At 42.6% G+C, this 22,196-nt stretch overlaps 1 protein-coding gene across 3 annotated transcripts in view; it reads left to right on the forward strand.

Annotated features, from left to right (window-relative positions):
- Positions 1 to 22,196, forward strand: part of LOC119652468 (pyrokinin-1 receptor) — a 513,354-nt gene that overhangs the window by 445,299 nt on the left and 45,859 nt on the right. The gene's annotated exons all lie outside the window — the stretch shown is intronic.

The following is a 22,196-nucleotide window of genomic DNA, read 5'->3' on the forward strand; positions in this document are numbered from 1 at the left end:
GTGTATTTTGTATTAGTATATTAGCTGTTCAAAGTTTGTTTACTTGTTTTTGTCCTCGGAACATTCCTTTGTTTATGTTTACCTCCTGAGTGGTTGAAAGAAAAATCGATGTTTGTATCTTCCGGATTGCTGAAGGCGGTTATATCTATTTCCATTAATTCCAAACAGCCTATAGAAGTTTACCAAATGTCCACACGGAGTCCATTTAGATGTTCCTGATTAAGAGCGAGTATCATAGAAGTATAGAGGATATAATGTTACACAATTAGTTTTATTGTTCTCGCTAAATTTTTATACACGGTTCGCCAAACAGATGTGTCTGATTTAAGCAGAAAACTTGGGCTTTGCGATAATCCCGATAAAATTGCTTAACTAGATCAATACATTGTCTAATTTATAGATACACACATACATATAATTATTATGTGAAGGAAACTTCGGAAAAGTGCTCCTGGAAAGTAGCGACTGCCAAAGTAAGGCGCTTAATAATTCAACCCAAAGAGCAAGAATTAATTCACGCTCAACAAGGATCAATTTCACTGATAACTTTTTCAGACCTGCCCGGTTGAAATCAATTGGATGGTCAATGTTTTATGAAGAAACGATTTATCTTGACGGTGTACAGTTTGGGGTTTTAATTTCCTAACCCATTTTGTGCGTTATTTGAACTACTACCACTTAGAGTACTCAATAAAATTAAAACTTGTTGAGGATGTTTTACTCATTTCGATGGTAATGGTTTGATTAGACATTCAAAATCACAAATTTATTATTTATCATATGCTAGAATGTATGGAATTCGATCAGGAGCGCGGAGCGGGAATGTGCTGCCTTGCCCTCTTTTCGATGAATCCATAACTTTATCTTCTATTTCTAATGAGATATCTTCCTTAGCTACTGCTACAATCGGAAAGTTTGTGCCTTAATATTGAGAGTACAATCTTTGCAATCTAACCCACCATTGATGTTTGACGGAATTACAAAATTGTATTCGCTTCCCCGGATTTCCAAATACAATATAAGCTGGCTTAGCGAATCTATTATATTTAAAACGATCCCATTGCGGTTTCTTACACATTACACAACAGCATCTCCGAAATCATTTGGATTATCAGTCTGCTGTTATTGCTCTTTCAGTTAAAGCCTACGATTCTCGGCACCATGTAAATGATGATGCATTGTGTTCTTCATTGACATACCAAGGAGCATACCAGCAAGTTACTGATAAATGTTTGATCCACAGTGGAACCTATTTCCCCATGTCTAAAAATATTTACCTTTCTGACAGTACTTGTAGCTAAGTTGATGGTCAAAGGGGGAAGACTCCGAATAAGATGCGTTCTCTTTGTCTGATGATTGGATTCCACCTTCCGGTATCCATGCAAATTTGATGGCAAACATCTTTGGGTTACCATATTTCGCACTCTTCGCCATATCATGCTTGAGTAGGGTAGCGGTTGTATATACATCGTTGATATTAACTCATTAAAAATCTGTTACCCGATCTTTGATATTAACTAATGGATCGCTTTGGCAATGCCAAATTATTTTCTAGATATCGATTTTTATAAGCTTTCATTTTACTTGTACTCTCCAAACGCAGTGGTTAAAATTTTTCTACTATTAAGGAAAGCCAAGTTGACTCAGCTTTCGTAAATTATCTAGGCTACAGTTTTCTTGGCTGATTGACAGTGCTTTAAACTTTGTTAGAGCGTTGACGTTATATGATTACAATCGTGATTCTGGACTATTTTACAGAGAAGACAGTGGAGATCCTTCACTGGATGGTTTTCCTTTCCGTACCTTCAGCACGAGCTGGACATATCACAGGAAGTGGTACAGTTTCTTTAAGGTTTTGTGTAACACGAAAATTTATTAAAAGCAGTTTACAGCCTGTCTGTCCGTCTATCAGACCTTTTTTTAATGGTGGATAGAAAGCTTCAAAAGCTACTGCTAATTTCTGCCATCTGATTATGTGGGACTTTTACCCATTAAAACCACCTCCTTCTCCATCCACTCTCCCCGCGGGACTGCTTTATGCTATTACGCCGTGGGGCTGGATCGGTATTTAACTGTTACTCGATTTTCTTCTTCTAAACTTCTCCTGGCGGAACACTCCGTGAATACTCTTTGTTGCTCATTCTACCGCTTTCCACACCTCAGTCGAACTCACCATGTTCTTCACAATGTTTAACACTGATAAGTGGATTCCATTCTGTATGATGTGACCCTTGAGCAATAGAAAAGTACATGTTCCGGGTCCTCGCGCAGTTCAGAGAATCTTTATGGCCAAATCGGTGGAGGTATCCTCGATAACCACCATGTTCGCCTAGGAACTGCGTCAAATCATAGCCCACGTTACCTACATCCGTTTATTCCAGTCTGCAACATTTGGTATCAACCTATGAGTCCAGCGTCCTTTCTTGCTCTCGTCCAATTGTTTTTATCATTCTACTAGTGATAGATCCCTTGCCGACTGTGGTCGAGCCGCGTAAGGTTCCCCACCTTCGCGCATTCGGAGAGTTTCAATCGCCAAGATATCGATAGGTATCGGCCCAGCTATTATTTATGCTACGTCGTCGGATGTCGTTCAATAAACGAAGCATATTCGAAAGACACTAAGTCGATAAGACGCTGCTATTCTTCTTCTTCTGTTCAAGTACAGTTGCCCATACAGGTGCTGCGTACAATAACACCGAAGTATAATGACAACTCTTGAAATGAGTTGTCGACCGGTTTGTCTTCCGCCTCCTATATTCGGTAGCATTCTACTAATCAATGAGCTGATGTTAGATGCCTTTGTAGCTGTATATTGAAAATGTGGTTTGAAGTTCAACTTTTGAGATCAAAAATCATCCCCAGATATTTGAGAGCAGCCTGGGATTGTATAATTTCGTCTCCGACTTTAATCTTTATCGACGTATTCTTCCTGATTAGTGCTAACTCTGCCTGCTGCTATGCGAGTGATAGTCCAGCATTTTCCAACCGCGACTTTATCTGCCATATTGCTTCGTTGGCGATGTCATTTGCGAATCCAACAGAGGTGATACCGCCAGGGACACGCAACGTTAGCACTGCGTTATACATAATGTTCCACAATAAAGGGCCGAGGACTGATCCTTGTGGTACACCACAGGTTGTTCGGTATTCTTTAGGACCCTCATCTGAGCCGCAGCAGAGTCGCCTCTCCATTAGAAACTCGAGAACAATACGCATATGGTACGTCGCGGTACCAAGCCTGGCAAGTGCCTCAATGATTTCTTTTCACCTCGCCGAGTTAAAGGCATTTTTTACATCGGGGTTATTATTGCACAATATTTATTACCTTCTGGAATCTAAACTGCCTCTATGTTAGACCGCCTTCCTTTCCGCTATTGGGAGTACTCTATTATAGATTAGTTGCTCGTAAAGTTTGCCGATGGTACTTAAGAGACATATTTGCCTATACGACAATGGTTCGCCTAGCGATTTGTTTGGCTTCAGGATAAGTACCAACTTTTGTTTCTTCCACTGTGCAGGGAAAACGCCTTCTTTCAAGTACGCAATAAATACTTGCGCAAAAGTTTTTGGTGCTATCCCTACTGCCAATTTGATAGCTATGTTCGATATGCCATCTAAGCCGGGAGACTTGTTGACTTTAATGCTCTTGGCCGCTTCGTCGCTTATCTCTGGTACTTACTCGGGGCTGATTTGAACGCTCGGAAAACACTCTGAGGGAATAGGACGTTTATTATATCGTTCAGCGACGTAGGACATGTAATCGGTGGGCAAAGCTTTCCCTTGATTGATGCCATAACTGTCTTGCATGCACCACCCCAAGGGTCAGAGTCAGATTCCCTGCAGAGCTGCTTGAAATACATGGTTTTTACTATTTGCGATAGCGGTTTGGAGTTTTTTTCTGGCAACCTTGTATAGTTTTTGAAGCTCCTCATATCGTGGGATCTTTGTGCGGCGTTGGCATCGTCTTTTCACATTTAAACATTCTTTGCGATATTCGTTGATTTCATCATTCCACCAGAAATTTGGTCTTCGCTTCAAGGATACGGTTCGCCGCGACATAGAAGCGTCACACGTCAGCTGCATTCACTTGAATTGCATTGCCCGACAAATTTGTAAATTGCAGCAATACCTCCGAAAATGTCCCTTCGTCGAGGTTTATCGAAGTCCATTCTATGTCTGGAGTTTTGCGTTGCTTTGGTCTAATGGTGCGTCCCATTTGAAAGACAATCGCTTGATGGTCCCTATGCGTGTGGTGCCAGCTAGCATGCCATTAGAGATTCTTAGCTAGTATATCACTGACGAATGTTATGCCTATTATACAACTCATTTCCTTTCTTCGGAACGTGTTTGATGTTCCGGTGTTTTTCAAGTGCGAGAAAGCTTCAAGAAGTATGCACCCTCTTGTGTTTGTTTCTCGACTGCCCCATTCTTCAACCCATTACATCTATAGAATCATTTCCACAGGCCTAAATTGCTGCTTTTCCACTGTTGTCGCTTCTCCATACGCCGAATTGCAGGTCCTTACATTGTTCATACACAATCGCAACGTCGGAATTATCTTCATATATGCTCTCGTTAAGCAAATCCTGTGCCGATGCTCCCTGTGACATGAGGACAGTTATTACTATTCGAGCTTCTACAGAGGAGGCAGTTGGGCTTCTTTCCACAATCTATGGCAAAATGTTCCACCCCTCCGCGTTTTCGACATGGATCAGGTTTGTCATGCAGAGTGGTGCAGTTTTTCGCTACGTGTCCGAACTCTAGACATTTGAAGCATTTTTTTTTCCATCTTTGCTCGTGGATTCGACAGGCAACCCAACCAACTTGTACTTTACCTACGGAGATGACGTTCTTCGCTTCTTCGGGGGGTAAGTTTATCGTCGCAATTTGAGTGTCTCCATAAGCTTTTCTCATCCTTATCATATTTACCTCGCTGACAGATAGTAAACCCAGCTGCAGTCTTGGTGGTAACGCCTCCAGATCTTCACACTGGATCGTAACAAAGCCTCTACGTACTTTTACTTCCCCCTTTTCACCCAACGTTGCCTAGATTTTTTGGTGGAAGTCATCGGTCTTATTTTCATTGCGTTTAAGTACCAGCAATAATTCGCCTTTCTGCGTTCGTCTGATACTTGTTACGTTCTCGCCTAGATCTTCAGAAAATAATCCGGTTTTACTGTGCGTAAAATCTCCGAATAGGTAAGCTCGCTTTTATTAGTAATAATCAGGGCGCTTAGACTTCCCTGTTTCCAGCTCTTCTCTGACTTTGATGTAAGTAGCCATCAGAGCCCTTAATTGTTCCTTAATTACTCCGTGTACATTATAGCGTGGATTTCCAAATTCCATCAGTTCCCGCATCTTCGCTCCTATTTCGGTAAATGCATCCGCTCTAGTATTCGCACCTACTCTATCACCTGCGAGGTCGTCGTCTACATTAGTATTTTGTAAAGGGGATTCTCCGTCTCCATTCGTCTGTGTGTCTGCCCATCTGTCCGCCTGTCCGAATGTCCGTCTCTCCGTCTGTCCGTCTGTCTGTGCATTTTTCTCAGAACCGGTACTACCGATAGACCCCAATTTTGCTTCGAAGGTGAGAACTAAGGACGCCCACACATACAGTGAGTCAGATCGTTTCATTTTGAATTTATGGGGGGTTGGCGTACATGCAAAAGGAAGCTATAACATTTTTGTTCACCAAGCTTCCGGTTTCCCGACTTGCCTTCATTTGTCCGAAGCTGTCTGTATGTCACATGCATTCTATTCATAAATCACCGTCCTTTCGCCTGCATTGTCTATCACACACAATTTATTACATCTACTATAGTGAAAGCAGATGGACAGATAGCAACTATGAAATTTTATGCTTGAGGGGAATTGCATGATTTTGTGTGGAAATTAATGAAAGTTTGCCATATAAGCAAAGATTCGGTGTCAACATTTTTTCCCCCGAAGATGGTCACATCAAAATAAAGTCATGCATTGGTTGTCAGCTAGCGGCATCTAAAAAAATGAATATATTACATCGAAATGTCAACATTTCGGTCTATGTCGTTTCATTTACTATATCTATATTCAACCCGAAGAAAAATATGAAAACAGAACAATTGTCGTTTGATGGTAGTTTTGATACAAAATTTTTGATTGCAAAATTTGGAAAAAATTACAAAGGCGTTATCAGCGGTAGCTTAGCAACGGAAAATTCTCTGTAATTTGTATGTAGTCTTTTACAAGGTGTAAACAAATTGTTCTCAATCCATAGGGTATTGACACTTTGAAGTTACAAGGATTTAAATAGTGCACCAGGAAAATTGGTTCTTCAGAATTTACACAGTATGCAGGTGTTTTTTGAAATTTTCAAGGATTTCTTTCGATTATGCCAACTATTATCCTGTAGGTAGCTATTATCCTCTTGGTCTTCCACGGTGTTAGGACGGTTGAAGTACACTCAATTTCAGGCGACTCCAAAGAAAAATCGGACGGGGATAAATAAGATGAGCATTCAAGCCAGTTGAGTTTCCCCCTATAGACCGTCCAGGATAATAACATCCATGATAACCCCCGCCTCCCCACGAAGTGGATACTTTGGTACTATTTTATTGAAAGTAGGTAATTTGCAATTGCATTGTTTCAAGAACAGGTTAGATCAACTTCCGCAGCATAGTCAAGTAATCATAAGAGTTTACAAATGTCACAGGACGGTTTTACTGGAAATACTAAAGCCCAATTACTCATATTTGTGTTATAGCGTAACACAAGGTGACGCGATCCGAATGCAGATGTGCGAATCGCAAATGGAAAGCACGCTGCAAGTACAATCGTTGAGTGGGAATTCGAAAAATATGTGTCAATGAAAGTCATCCCTTCAAGCTTGTTTAGTGTATTGTGGCGACGAGAAGCCATTGGAACATAAATCTTCCATCGACTACCCTCCATTCTCTCTTTCTCTCTCTAACTACTATTTCTTAGAGGTATCCATTTTATCTACCTCTTTTCTTCTTTCGCTTGCCAAATTATCAGATGTTATCTATGCACAAGAGGTATGCGTCTATGGCAACCTAAACATCGTATGAATAAAGGGGGTATTTGAACTTTTAACTAAAAACGATGCAAAGAGTATCGGTGACGGAATGCAGTCTTAATGATTTCTATTAGTTTTTCTTGCTCCAGAACATTTGCTGCTGTCAGGCCTCTCTTACTGAAGCTATTTATTCGTCGCATTTATGGCTAATCAACTTGCCATATGTTTGTTTGCAGCTGGAAAAGTTTTGCGCGTTTAGAAGAATCAAGTCTCTGCCATCTATCGTTATGGGAAGCTTCTTTTGATACCAGCAGTAGGAATGCTATTAACTCCCCAACTGGTGGCTGCAATGCAGCCTGACTAACGCTACAGATCGTGATCCGTCCGCCCTTCAACCACTCGTAAGTCACCCGGGCTGCGTCCTTATAGTCACATGCACTTCCTCCTGAAGAGCTGTTTTATATTGTCCCAAGGGAAAAGCCCACTGCTTACACTGTTAATCCAGAAAAAGACTCCTGCTCCAAAACTCTGTTCTATTTTTGAGCAATTGGTGTAGAAGGCATCAGTATATCTTCACACACATTTTTCTAGTTCGTCGCAATTTTCTCTGCGTTTCAAGATAACTTTATACCTTTTCCTAATAACACTTCCAATACTCTGTAGCACTTCCGCGTCCATTGTTTCCCCACAGATTTAATTGAATAGGTCTATAAGTTCGCACTTCCCCATTACAGTACCCCGAATACAAAAATTCGAAAGATATAAATGGAGTAATGCATTCATAACTGCGCCGGATGTCGTGCTCATCGCACCGGTGATATCCAGGCACGCACTTTTTTTGCAGCGTGCCTAGTTTACAGTGAAAAACTTTTTCTTTGACCTTAACCCAACACACTACGGATGTATAAACGAACATTAACTTAATGATAGCAACATACATACACATTACTAACTGAAATCTGAGTCACCACTAAGCTGTGAGAGCTCGTTCCATCTGTACCTCTACATGTTTGTTCCACAGAAATTTCTTATCTGAAATAAATCCCAGATATTTCACTTCTTCACAGAATACCCCTAAGCGCTGAAAGGCAAAGACAATCAGTCTACTCCTTTTTGTTTAATAAAACCATTGTGGTTTTATTTGAATTTTTTGAAAGTCCGTGCCTGCGGCACAAACTGTCAATCAAATCAACGGCGCGTTATATATTTATACATATCGTTCCGAGTCTAGAACAACAAATACTTCGTCCACACCATGCTTTCTGCCGGTATCGCAAAGCTTCGGTAAGTCAAACGCCCCTTCAATGCCCATGAACACTACCATCGCGTACTTCCCTTTCAGAGTTGCATCCTCTATCCTTTAAAATCGTTTAAAGGGTAAAGAGGAGGCTGACAGGACTTTTCACGCTGGTAAGCGTATTTGTTTTCATTTAGTGGGTGCGACCGTAGCGCGAATGTGTCGCTCAATAAGCCTCTCCCGATATTTCTGCGAAAATGAAGTTCTTCGTATTTCCAAGGCTTAAGTATGAAAACTATCTTAGCTTTCTAACAAGAACTAAGCACATTATTCAGAGCAAGCATCCTCGAAAAATATTTCTCAGAAATTGTTCTAAATGTTCTTTATCCTCCTTTAGCATCGCTAGATACGTGCTATCCCTGCCAGGTGCTTTGAGTGTGCAAAGGATAGTATAGCAACTCTCACCTTTTCATTCATTCAGAACGCTCTCGCAGCTCCCTAATTCCATTTATCATACAACACTTTACTTAGAACTCCCACTTCTGTTACCTGTTCTCCCGGGTGGTGTGCTTATGGTGGGGGAAAATCTATAACGTTTGAGCACTCAGCCCGTAGTAGCCCATTGTAAAAGAACTAGGTGATGTAATTCCAAGCAAGCCTGTACAGACAAAACTCTTGATTTCGTAAAAGTTCTATCCGGTTTTCTAAGAGAGTCCAACTTGACCGAATCATCCTTTTCAAGGACTCTGCACAGCCTGGAAGTCTCCATTTCCTCACAATATACTCTAAGTTAGTTGTGCTTCCAACATTTTCGAACCTCTTATATTCAAGCTGTTTGACTATTATTATTTTTACAAGGACGATTCACAAGTCGACTGCATGATTTCCTGAATCTTTGCAGCTCTCAGTTCCACCATGGAACCGTTTTATCGCCTTGGCCTCTTCAAAGCACTCTAGAAGTGTTTGACTGAGTGTTTTCAATAGTCTTCTATCGCCAAAGAAGTGTTTAGTCATGTAAGAAGCTGTATTTTGTTCTCAATAAGTTCATTGAACCTTGTCCTACGTTTTCCGACGATTTCAGATTGGTATTGTAGACTGTTCGTCTGCAATATCCAGATGAAATTCTAAGTAACGGTGATCTGACAGTGAGACTTCATCTCGCACTCGCCAGTCTCTAATTAACACCAACAACTTTCGAGTGCAGATTTTTAGGTCAACTAATCCACTTCTTCTTGTCCACGCAATGTAGGACTGCACCATACGTTTAAAGTGATAAAATCAAACAGCTCCCCTGTTAGATTGCATTTGCTATTCCCCCAACGGATATGCTAAGCGTTCGCATCACAATCTATTTAAGGCCACTTGATTCTGCATACACTACCCATAATTCTTGCGTCGGTATAGGACACGAAGAATTATACGGTAAGTAAGCGGAAGCAACTATGACGTTTCTCCTCTTGCCATTAACCTGGTGTTGTAAATTGACGCAACCAGGTCCTGGAAAGAGAGTTGTCTCGGCATGGTTGATGATGTTTTTACTGCCAACAGATAGGAAGGGGCTTTGCCATGCTACTGATCAATGTTTATGCTCGTAGTGTAGTAAAATATGAAAACCGTTGCCAACTGCAGAGTCTGCCGCATCCAGTGTGGATTTCACCAGGGTTACCAACATGTCGTCACGTTTCGTCGTAAGTTCCACTCTCTTTTCTCGATTTCTCTGGATGTCGTAAACTACTTTCGCAGTGCTTTCCGTTATCGAAGGCTGAGTGCCTTCCCAGGTTCAAAACGCCCATTGTTTCATGGATCCGTTTGCATATACCGGTATTAGACCAGTTGCATCCATATCACTAGCTTTCTTTATTTCCGCTTTTCCTGGTATGGCAGGAGGTTCTGATAGGCAAGCCTATAGTTCCCTCTTTATGCGGCTAAAGTTTAATTCTGCCCAGCCTTCCTCTTCCATTTTCTGGAAGAGTTAGGCAATAATTTATTGACAGGGCGATCTTAGTTAGGCTTCCAATTCCTCTGATTAAGAAAGGATTATACTATCTTTGCTGGCTAACCGCGCCGTAGACAGTTAGTGCAGGTTTTTATAGTATGGGTGCTGCTCATGGTACCCGTAATGCAAAAACAGACGAATTCTTAGAGTCGGGATAAGCCTTTTACAACTTTCTTCTGCTCAAACTTTGGCTACACGCTTCATAAATAAGCATTTCCTTCATTACGACTTGATATATCATTTGTACCATGTGTAGTTTTAATTTCCAAACTTACGGCTTTTTTTTTTAAAGTAAACAGTGGCCGCGTCTTTTCGTTTATTGCAACCTCAAAATGTTTATTGCAACTGAGTATTGCATCCAGTATTAGTCCTAGGTGAGTACCTATCTCATTCAATAGCTGAAACCAACTCATCTGACAGTCCAATCAATAGGACTACGATAACCTACTCTCTGCTGTTAAATACGATTTCAATCCTTGACATCAATTTTTTTTTCATGAGTTAATCATCCAGCTAAAGAACCTTAGGTAAGCAAGGAGGTCAGATTAGTTCACATATAAGCTTTGACATTTGACCCCACACTGGTTTTTCTAAGTAGGCCACTATAGCCTGCCGCTAGTATGTAGCCGAGTGCAATAATCATCATCATCAACGGTGCAACAACCGGTATGCGGTCTAGGCCTGCCTTAATAAGGAACTCCAGACATCCCGGTTTTGCGCCGAGGTCCACCAATTCGATATCCCTAAAAGCTGTCTGGCGTCCTGACCCACGCCATCGCTCCATCTTAGGCAGGGTCTGCCTCGCCTTCTTTTTCTATCATAGATATTGCCCTTATTGACTCTCCGGGTCGGATCATCCTCATCAATTCGGATTAAGTGACCCGCCCACCGTAACCTATTGAGCCGGATTTTATCCACAACCGAACGGTCATGCTATCGCTCATAGATTTCGTCATTGTGTAGGCTACGGAATCGTCCATCCTCATGTAGGGGGCCAAAAATTCTTCGGAGGATTCTTCTCTCGAACGCGGCTAAGAGTTCGCAATTTTTCTTGCTAAGAACCCAAGTTTCCGAGGAATACATGAGGACTGGCAAGATCATAGTCTTGCACAGTAAGAGCTTTGACCCTATGGTGAGACGTTTCGAGCGGAACAGTTTTTTTAAGCTGAAATAGGCTCTGTTGGCTGACAACAACCGTGCGCGGATTTCATCATCGTAGTTGTTATCGGTTGTGATTGTCGACCCTAGATAGGAGAAATTATCAACGGTCTCAAAGTTGTATTCTCCTATCCTTATTCTTCTTCGTGTTTGTGTTTGACCAGTGCGGTTTGGTGTTGTTGGTTGATTCGTCTTCGGTGCTGACGTTGCCACCATATATTTTGTCTTGCCTTCATTGATGTGCAGCCCAAGATCTCGCACCGCCTGCTCGATCTGGATGAACGCAGTTTGTACGTCTCGGGTGGTTCTTCCCATGATGTCGATATCGTCAGCATAGGCCAGTAGTTGGGTGGATTTAAAAAGGATCTTACCTCTTGCATTTACCTCAGCATCACGGATCACTTTCTCGAGGGCCAGGTTAAAGAGGACGCATGATAGGGCATCCCCTTGTCGTAGACCGTTGTTGATGTCGAATGGTCTTGAGAGTGATCCTGCTGCTTTTATCTGGTCTCGCACATTGGTCAGGGTCAGCCTAGTCAATCTTTATAATTTCGTCGGGATAACGAATTCTCTCATGGCCGTGTACAGTTTTACCCTGGCTATGCTATCATAGGCGGCTTTAAAGTGGACGAATAGATGGTGCAACTGTTGTCCCTATTCCAACAGTTTTTCCATCGCTTGCCGGTGAGAGAAAATCTGATCTGTTGCTGATTTCCCTGGAGTGAAGCCTCTTTGTTATGGGCCAATGATGTTCTGCGCGTACGGGGCTATCCGGCCTAGCAGGATAGTGGGGAATATCTTATAGATGGTACTCAGCAACGTGATACCTCTATAATTGCTGCACTGTGTGATATCTCCCTTTTTATGTATGAGACAGATAATGCCTCGTTGCCAATCGTCAGGCATTGATTCGTTGTCCCATACCTTGAGGACAAGTTGATGAACCACTTGGTGTAACTGGTCGCCTCCATATTTAACCAATTCGGCTGTAATTCCATCGGCTCCTGGCGACTTATAATTTTTTTAGCCGATGAATTGCACGGACTGTTTCTCCTAAACTTGATGGTGGCAGTATTTGTCCGTCGTCTTCAGTTGGCGGGACCTCCAGCTCGCCGATGTTCCGGTTGTTCAGTAGCTCATCAAAGTACTCAACCCATCGCTCTAATATGCCCATTCTGTCAGAAATCAGATTTCCCTCTTTGTCTCGGCAGGATGAGCATCGGGGTGTATAAGGCTTCATCCTGCTGACTTGTTGGTAAAACTTCCGCGCCTGGTGCGGTTGCTCCCTGTACTTTTCTAGTTCACAGACTTGCTGGTTCTCCCAGGCTTCTTTTTTCTATCTGTGAAGTCGCTTCTCCACTCGACGGAGTTCGTGATAAGTCTCTGCGCGTGCCCGCGTTCTTTGAGAATGCAACATTACTCGGTATGCGGCATTCTTCCGTTCCGTAGCTAGCTTACAATCATCGTCAAACCAGCCGTTCCGACTCCTTTTGCGGCTGGGGCCAAGTATGTTTGTGGCCGTATCCCTGATAACGTTCTTCAAGTGACTGTGAAGACCATTGGTTGATGCTTCATCCCCAGGTCCTCTGTTGACTGCGGTTATTGCGGCATCCATTTCCCTCTTATAGGTGTCGCGGAGGGTTGTGTTGTGGATGGCTTCAGTGTTCACTCTCACCTGATTGTCAGAGGGGATTCTAGGTGGTATTTTTATTCGAGCTCGGACCACCATGCCAACGAGATAGTGATCTTTTTTTTCTTCAGCCTTTGTCCCGTTCACAAGCGGGGTCGGCTCGTCGTGATCGGCTTCGCCATTTGGCTCTATCGAATGCCTGATCTGGGTGCAATCTCGAGGCTTTCAAATCCCCATCCAGCGTATCAAGCCACCGTTGCTTAGGTCTGCCTTTTGGTCGTTTACCATCGACTTCGATGTTCAGACCAATCTTTGCAAGTGAATTCTCGTTTGCACGAATTGCGTGACCATACCATCGAAGACGCCTCTCTCGCAACTTTTCCACGATCGGTGCAACCCCATAACGATCGCGGATATCCTCATTTCGAATGTGATCTAAACGTGCGACGCCACTAGTCCAACGTAGCATCTTCGTCTCCATTACCGCGAGACGCCGTTCATTGTCTTTTATGGTCGGCCAACACTCAGAACCATAGAGAGCGACTGGACGGACAACATTGCGGTAAATTTTAGATTTGAGACGTTCGTTGATACGTCGATCACAAAGGACACCAGTTGTGGAACGCCACTTCATCCAGGTTGCGTTAATGCGTGAAGCAATTTCATAACGCAGTTCTCCATTGGCTGATAGCGTTGACCCGAGGTATTTAAATCGCTCAGATCTGGGCAGATCACTGCCGCTGACAGTGATTGTGCCTGTTTCATGGGGATCGGTCGTCAAAAATTCAGTTTTGTTTAAATTCAATCTGAGACCGTGTTGCATGAGGCGATCATTCCATTTTTGAACAAGTTGCTCGAGATAATTTTTGCTACCAGATGCTAGGAAAACATCATCTGCATAAAGCAGTGTGTAGGGCGCTGGACGTTGGATATCCCGTGTGACGGAGTCCATAACAAGGACAAAGAGGAGTGGTGAGAGGGCACTTCCTTGATGAACTCCAACAGAGACACGAAGCGGTTTTGATACACCCGCCATACTTCGAACTTTACTTTTCGGATCGTGGTAGAGCAATTGAACCCAGCGCACGAGTTCTTCTGGCACGAAGTGTTGTCGTAAAGCATACCAGATGAGTTCGTGTGGTACACGGTCAAACGCTTTCTCTAGATCCAGAAAGGCAATGTAAAGAGGGCGATGCTTCTCACGGTGTTTCTCCATGAGTAACCGCGCAGCGTGTATTGCGTCAGTAGTTCGCAGTTCTTGACAAATCCGGCTTGATTCACGGTTATTTCAACGATTTCGCGAATACGGTTGTCAAGAATGCGTTCAAAAATCTTCATAGTATGGGAAAGTAACCGGATCGGACGGTAATTTGAACATTCTGCTGGACTACCTTTCTTTTTCCATATTGGAACAGTGGTACTTTCTTGCCAGTCAGATGGTGTTCTTCCTTCCTGAATAACCCGGTTAAAGAATTCACTCAGCCACGGTGTTGGGTCCCAGCTCTTTGCTTTCCAGAGCTCAGATGCGATGTCGTCAGGTCCTGTTGCTTTCCCCCATTTCATTTGTTTTATTGCCTCTTCGACTTCAGTTGCGCTGACTGGTGGAACTGCTCCAAATGTCGGCAATGATTGTGGAAGTGGAGGATGAGCAAATTCTTCAGTTGAAATCTGCTCGAAGTATTCTCGCCATCTATCCGTCGCGGCTCGACGATCAGTAAGCAAAGTACCGTTCTTGTCATTAACACAACAGAAGTGTTCGATATCCTGTGTGCGTTCATCACGGCTTTTAACAAGTCGGTACAGATCTCTCTCGCCATCCCGAGTGTCCAGTTTATCGTAAAGATTTTTGAAATGGTTCGCTCGGGTGACAGCGACCGCTTTCTTTGCTTCCCGGTTGGCATTCTTATAAATTTGCCAATTAGCAGGCGTTTTATCGTCGAGAAATTTGTGGTAGAGGCGTTTCTTTTCACGGACCTTCATTTCAACATCATCATTCCAAAGCCTAGTATCTCGGTTGATGTACCGCTTACCCGGCTTGGTGACCCCGAGGGTTGCAGAGGCCGCTTTGTGGATCGTGTCTTTCATTTGGTTCCATGATTCTTCCACATTCGTAATGGTTGGCAATCGCATGAGTGAGACCGCTTCTTCGTTCTTCTCACCAAATCGCCACCATTTAATGCGCGGCGGGCCAGTGCGTTCCTCACGCCGTTTTATCGGTGACTTAATTCGCAGGACAGCAATCAACGGCCGATGGTGAGGTGCGATGGTCTCATAGGGAACGACTTTGCAATCAGTGACAGTAGTAAAATGTTGACTTCTTATGAGAATATAGTCGATTTGCGTTTTATTGTTCCCACTATAAAATGTGGGAAGATGAGACAATCGTTTGATGAACCATGTATTCATAAGTACAAGGTCATGGGTGTCCGCAAAATCGATTATACGCTCGCCACCTTCGTTGCGCGCTCCGAACCCCTTTCCCCCATGGCACCTGTTACCGTCTGCCTTTTCACCGACATGACCGTTAAGGTCGCCGGCAATGATTATGTAATCGTCAGCAGGCACGTGACAAGTCTTTTCATCGAGAAGTTGCCAGAAGGCATCTTTCTCGGCATCAGGTCGGCCTGTCTGTGGTGCATACGCGGTGAAGAAGTGAATAGTGCGATCAGCTGATATAATGGTGAGCTTCATCAGCCGATCATCAAATCGTTCAACTTCTTTAATGGCATCACGGAAACCCTCTGAGATGGCAATGCCAACACCATATTGAGTGTGTGGGTTACCAAAATAGAGAAGTTTGTAGCCATTTTTACCGCGTTCGTGTTCAATGTCGCAGCTTTTGGAACCAGACCATCGGGTTTCTTGCAGAGCGCAGATGTCAATGCACCTTTTCCGAAGGGCTCTTGCGAGTTCCTCGGTCTTTCCAGTTAGGGTACCAACATTTAGCGTGCAGACACGTATTTGTTTTGTTCGTTGTGTGCGGACTAACTTGCTTACGTCCTGACGCCGTCCATGCGTCAAGAACCCTTGCCCATTTCTCGACAGGACCGGGGCCCGTCCTGCCGCGTCGACTGAGGTGGACGCCCTAGCATTTCTCCGAGGCCAGTGACTTAATCCGATCATCATGTTTGTAACGACATTCTATGCATTTTCTTGGTCGACCTGTCGCGGGGCCTGTCACCAAGAGAGATCAGGTAGGATTTAGCATAGTGGAATAACTCCAACTATACTCTATTTATCTCTTTCCCTGATCTCAGCATTTTATTTTTGTTTTACTGAGGATAGTACAGAGTACGTTGCCTCAAACCCTCCTCCTTTACCTGGGCTTGGAACCAGCATACTATGTTAATAGCATGGCGGAGTTGCCAACGAGATAGTGATCCGAGTCTATATTGGCCCCCCTATATGTTCTGACATTCATCAAGGCTGAGAGGTGGCGGCGTTCGATCAACACGTGGTCAATTTGGTTGAAAATGGTCCCGTCTGGAGAGGCCCAGGTATGTTTGTGGACCGCTTTCCGCGCAAACCAGGTACTTCCAACAACCATTTCGTGTGACCCTGCTAATTGAATAGTCCGCAGTCGGTTATCATTTGTTTTTTCGTGTAAGCTATGGGAGCCAACGTATCGCCTGAATACGGGCTCCTTCCCTACTTAGCTGTTAAAATCCCCAAGTATGATTTTGATATCATATCTGGGACAGGCTTCGAGGGTTCGTTCTACTGCCTCGCAGAAGGTATCCTTCTCCGACTCTGCAGTCTCCTCTGTAGGGGCGTGAACGTTTATGAGGCTTATATTTATAAACTTGCCTCGCAAGCAAGTGAGTGCAATAATGGCTCTATATATGTTTACTAGCTGCAGTTCCATGAGTAAATCTCCAGCTTGAAGCACTTTCATGTTGTCCTTTTTGAAAGAGCGATTATAGAAAATATGAACTCATGATCATTGATGATGCCACTCATTTTCATTCATTTTAAGACAAAAATTCCATTTAGATTTTGCATGAAAAGATATCGTAATTGTTGTGGAGTAACCCGCCTCCTCCTAAAAGGTTTTAATTATAAGAAGCGGTTGCTATGGGGTGGGCATATTTTACAAAGTTAAATGTCTACTTGATATAGACTGATGTCTGGCGTTTAGTAGAAAACTTTAAACAAGAATTTTCGTATTTTTGAGACAACTTCATTAATTTCACTGTCGGCACGCTAAAATTCAAATGAACATAATTGTTTTTTCCAGCCCTAACTGGGATGGTTACCGAAATAAACGAACTTTTGCGTAAGAGTCAATGCAGTTTGGAAAATGGGGCCTTCAATTTACGCGATGAAGAGTGAATTTTATTAGCGGGAAATGCTAATGAAGCCCGCCTCTGTACGTTTTTCATTTTGTCGTAACTTTTCATCTGATTACCAATATGCTCGGCACATGGTGGATAAATTTGGGTGGAAAGGAATGCAGAATAATTTTCCTCTTCTGGAATTTTCCGGCTGTATTTCAAAATATACCCACAAATATGAAGGATTTACGATGGTTTCAACTTATTATTTATTTTCAACTGAAAATGGGCAGAAATCCTGTGGTAATGTAATTGAAATCCTTGCATTCTAAAATAGGGATGGGAGATATTAACTGTCCACAGTATTGCCTAGGAAATAGAAACAATTACCTATGAAAGGTGAAATATTACAGGAAATTGAAGTCGCTGTGAAGAAGTATAATGAATTGTACTCAGTTTTAATAACATTTAAGGGTGGTATTTTCAAGTTTTAAACACCTCGAAAACGATTATCCCACTTTAATATGGAATGGTTTACCTCTTATAAATTGCAAGAAGTTACCTTGAAATTATTGTTCATAATTACCTCAGAGTGTGAAGGATAATTTTGAACATCGATTTTCCTGGAACTATGAAGCAGTTTCCAGGAACAAGTAATATTCGACATAGAATATATAATCAAATACTATCTTCGTAATTAGCCTGAAGGTTAGTGCACTAACTAAACTAATAACCAACCAAATGGAGATGAATTCTGGTAAAAGATAGCAGTTTTATCACTTGACTTTGTTGTTACGATCATAATAATATTGAGTTCATTGCACTTGTCGTATTCACAACCACGATTTTTGCATTCCACTGCTTTAATTGACAGTTCAAGTGAAATGAATTTAATGGCAGTGTATGTGTTTAACTGCCAAAACGTTTTGGCTATCTCAATTAAATGTAGTAGGAAATTCGGAACATAGATTTTCTGGATTTGATATTTTTTCTAAGATATCACCTTTTTAAGCACAATAAAACGTCGATTTCTTACTCAATATTCATCAAACGCCCTTAATGGTCGGCCATCCTGGGATAGTGGATTTCATTGCAACGCGCACCCAACAATGGAGTGGTCGCCCTTATTGGGATTGGGCTTCTAATAACATTCGCAATCATTAACAGAAAGCACTTAACCTACTTCATTAACAGCATGACAATCGGTATACGGTCTAGACCTGCCTGAAAGTGCCTGCCGTCCTGGCCCCCTGGCGATGGCGTACAATCTGGGGTCTTCCACGTCTTCTTTTGCTACTATAAATATTGTCGTTATAGACTTTCCATGCTTGATCATCCCTACTTATACGGATTTTGCAAGTGACCCACCCACCCCAATCTATTAAGCTGAATTTTATCCGCAGCCAGGAGTTTATGGTAGCACTGACAAAGTTCGTCTTTATATAGTGTACGGAATCGTTCATCCTCATCTCTTGAACCAGGCTAAGAGCTCGAAATTTTTCTTGCTAGGAATCCAGGTCTCTGTGGAATACGTGACGACTGGCAAGGTCATTGTCTTGAACAGTAAAAGCTTTGACCCCCATGGGGCGTTTCGAGCAACACACTTCCTGTGATATTGACAATCTCTGCTTCGTCTTGCCTTCATTAATGTGCAATCTAAGAACTTATACCGTCGCCTGTTTGATCTGCCTGAAGATAGACTTGTGATGACGAAAATTGGGTTGGCGATGGTCCAAGGACAATCTTGAAACGAGCAAGAGAGAAGAGCTATCCCAAAAATCTAAAAGGATGGCAAAATTGGCCGCTAAGATCCGCCCGCAAATATTGAAGCTCCATCCGTCGACGTATTCTTGCATGCCTCTATGCTGGCCAGGCTCGCGAATATGGCCGGTATTTTCAGTGCTTCGATTCGTTACGTATCATTATACTCCTGCAAATTCATCAAACATGTAAGTTCGCGCAAAATGTCATCACGCGAGCTAAATTGGACGATTGAAAATTGAAAAAAGGTAACGATGGATCACCAACTCGATCGATGCTCCTCCTGCCTCTGAGTTGTTTGCTGGAGAATGCCCCAAATGTAAAAGAGTTCTGCTCGATCAAAGAAGAGGTGGGAAGAAGACAAAAAAAAATATAGGAGGAAAATTTGATAAACTATTTGATATTGTGTAGGCAAAATTAGCTCAAAGTTCTCACCGAACGTTACCTATCTTTGTAACGCCTGCTGCGGTACCACGCTATTTGATGTAATTCATCTGCTGCAGCAACACACAACGACTTTAGCGTCGATTCAACATGCAGTTTCAAAATCACTATCAATTCTTCTTCCTCAAGCTGCTGCTTCATCGAGCGCCACCGTAGCTATCTGGCTCTGCTTATACATTGCCGGTAACTACAGCCAACAATACTGGCGCCATACCTTAGTCGCCCTCATTGATTAATTTCCGCCTCTATCTGCCAAGAAATGTTGCAGTACCTCTATAAAATATGGTTCCAGCCCGACGACATCTGCAAGCCACCTCAAAAATTGTCCTCCTCAGTCAAATCGTTAATACGTAAGTCCAGAAAGGAACCAGTGTTGAAGACCAGTGTTGAAGATTCATTAAAGCACGAAAGCCTTAAACCTTTCTTGTTCCACATTCTCAACTCCCACTGTCCTACCCAGCTATCCCTTCCCTCTATTAAAATCTCTGGCTCCTCAACTAACTCCCCCCAACTACCTTGCGATTTACTCTGTCGCTACTTTTTCTCAGTCTATGCATCCTCTCCTTTTTCCTCTTCCCTCCAGCTAGTGGATGTAGCCTGCCCCGCATCGCCTACCATTCCTTTTCTTATCCCTCTCCTTGTCGAGTACCCCATTTGCAAATTTGATGTCAAGGTGGGACCTGGGTACGATAATCTTCCAAACCTCATTTTGATTAAAACTGGTGAGTCCATCACCCTTCCCCTATCACTTATTTTCAACAAAAGCCTCGAAGAGAATCATTTTCCAAACCCCATTCACAAAAGTGGCAATTGTACGTTTCCCGAGAATTGCCATCCCCTCCTGTCCTTAAAGAAAAAAAGAATAAGTGTTCATATTCAATAGAGCATTCAGTCCCTTCCGTTTATCGATCCGCATCCATAATACCTCACTCATCAAGATCCTGCGACGCACATCAAAACGTGGCCGAGAAAACAACGCTTTTAATGGAGGCCCAATTCTAATCAATATTTTCATAGGAATTATTCAATCTGCCGTCCAATCAGCAAGATAACTCTCATGTTGTCGAACAACAGCTAAATCATATGACCGGTCTGCATTGAACTTGGCGTTAAGTGCCGAACGTAATGCGCACACGAAGGCAAGCGACCATTAGTTGATGATCACTTTGAAGGTCAATGTCAATGGCTCAATGCACCACTTATTACAACGCAGTGAAAGTTGCAGAAATCCAAAAATACTGTATTGTCAGAACCTATCTAGGCACCCAGATCAATCATTACGATCACAATATCACCTTTAAGAACTCTGCTCTGAACTGCGTGTAATTGTTCATTGAAAGAGCCCTCCTCAGATATATCAGAAATATCCGTTGCTGCATGGCTCTATACAAATATAATGTTCTTTAACGAGATCAAGAGAAGGTGTTTTACAGTAGTCGTCAGTAGCGGTTCGACACTGAATGCAAGCCTACTACGACTTGATTTTCCAAAGTATAATACAAAAGCGTAGTGCGCCCGTGGGAGCAGATTCAGAAAAGGAACATTCTGGGAAGCGTCGATACCATTGTCGAGGAGTGTGAGGGTATTCCAAAAGCCGATCATTAGCGGTTTTCGATAGCTAAATTCCAAGACCGTTTCGGTAGCAGTAAAATTTTGGAATTTCCAGCTTGCTTGATTAGAAATCTCCATTCCTTTTAGTTACCCTTTATGACAAGTAGGGGATACTGTGAGTCTATTTTAAAACCCCCGCTCACAAAACAACCTGTAAAGACAACTTTTCCTTCAATATGGGTTCTGACATTCCAGACTAAGGAGTGGCGGCGTTTGATTAGCGTAGGAGAGGTGCAGACGTTAATGAGGCTTATATTATGGAATTCACTTCGTAAACGCAGTGCATCGTTCGGTTTGGTCATATTTTCAAAGCCGATGACAGTAGGTTTCATTTTTCAGCTATCTAAAAACCCTACTCCGAGCGCATAGTTTATTGCTAAATTACCGACAGAAAATACGGTCTAGTGGCTCTTCTTTAGAAAACTGGTTCCTTGCTTCTGTATTTCGTTCTGGGACCTACTCTTTGCCCAAGATACTTTTGGAAGAATGAACGAAAAACTTGCAACGACCCAGCCGCTAAAGTGCAAAATTCAGGCTTTTTACGTGGCCACAGACAGCTCGAATGGCGTTAGTAGGGGCTGAACGTGGTGGGGTGCCTAAAGAAATGAAATGAGAGTGTCGACGATGCGACATCTATAGAGTAGAATTCTTCGACTTGTTGAAGGAAAGTCGACCGCTGCACTCAACTTGTTAAATAGTTCAAAATTAAAATGTGTCAGCAACAAAATATGAACATCTACTCAAATAGTACATAATTACTAAAGTATTAGTATATATAAATAATAAATTTTGAGAAGTGACTAAAAACTACCTTTACCTTACAAGCACGAAATGTAATGGTATACATAGGTATGTGCAATATGAAAAAGAGTGCTGGAAAGTTTGATGGAAATCTTACTGTCATTAACAAAGTCATAAAAAGTTCGGGTCTCGGATATCATTATCCCGATAGATGGTCAAAGTTCACATTAGAACCTCATGAACCGCAACATTCTTTCACTCCATACTTGAATCGCCAAGCTTCCAGTTTACGACTCATTCGTTTCTAGCCATCTTCGTCCAAGCTACTC

Source organism: Hermetia illucens, chromosome 3, assembly GCF_905115235.1.
Source record: "Hermetia illucens chromosome 3, iHerIll2.2.curated.20191125, whole genome shotgun sequence".
In the NCBI taxonomy this organism is placed as follows: domain Eukaryota; kingdom Metazoa; phylum Arthropoda; class Insecta; order Diptera; family Stratiomyidae; genus Hermetia; species Hermetia illucens.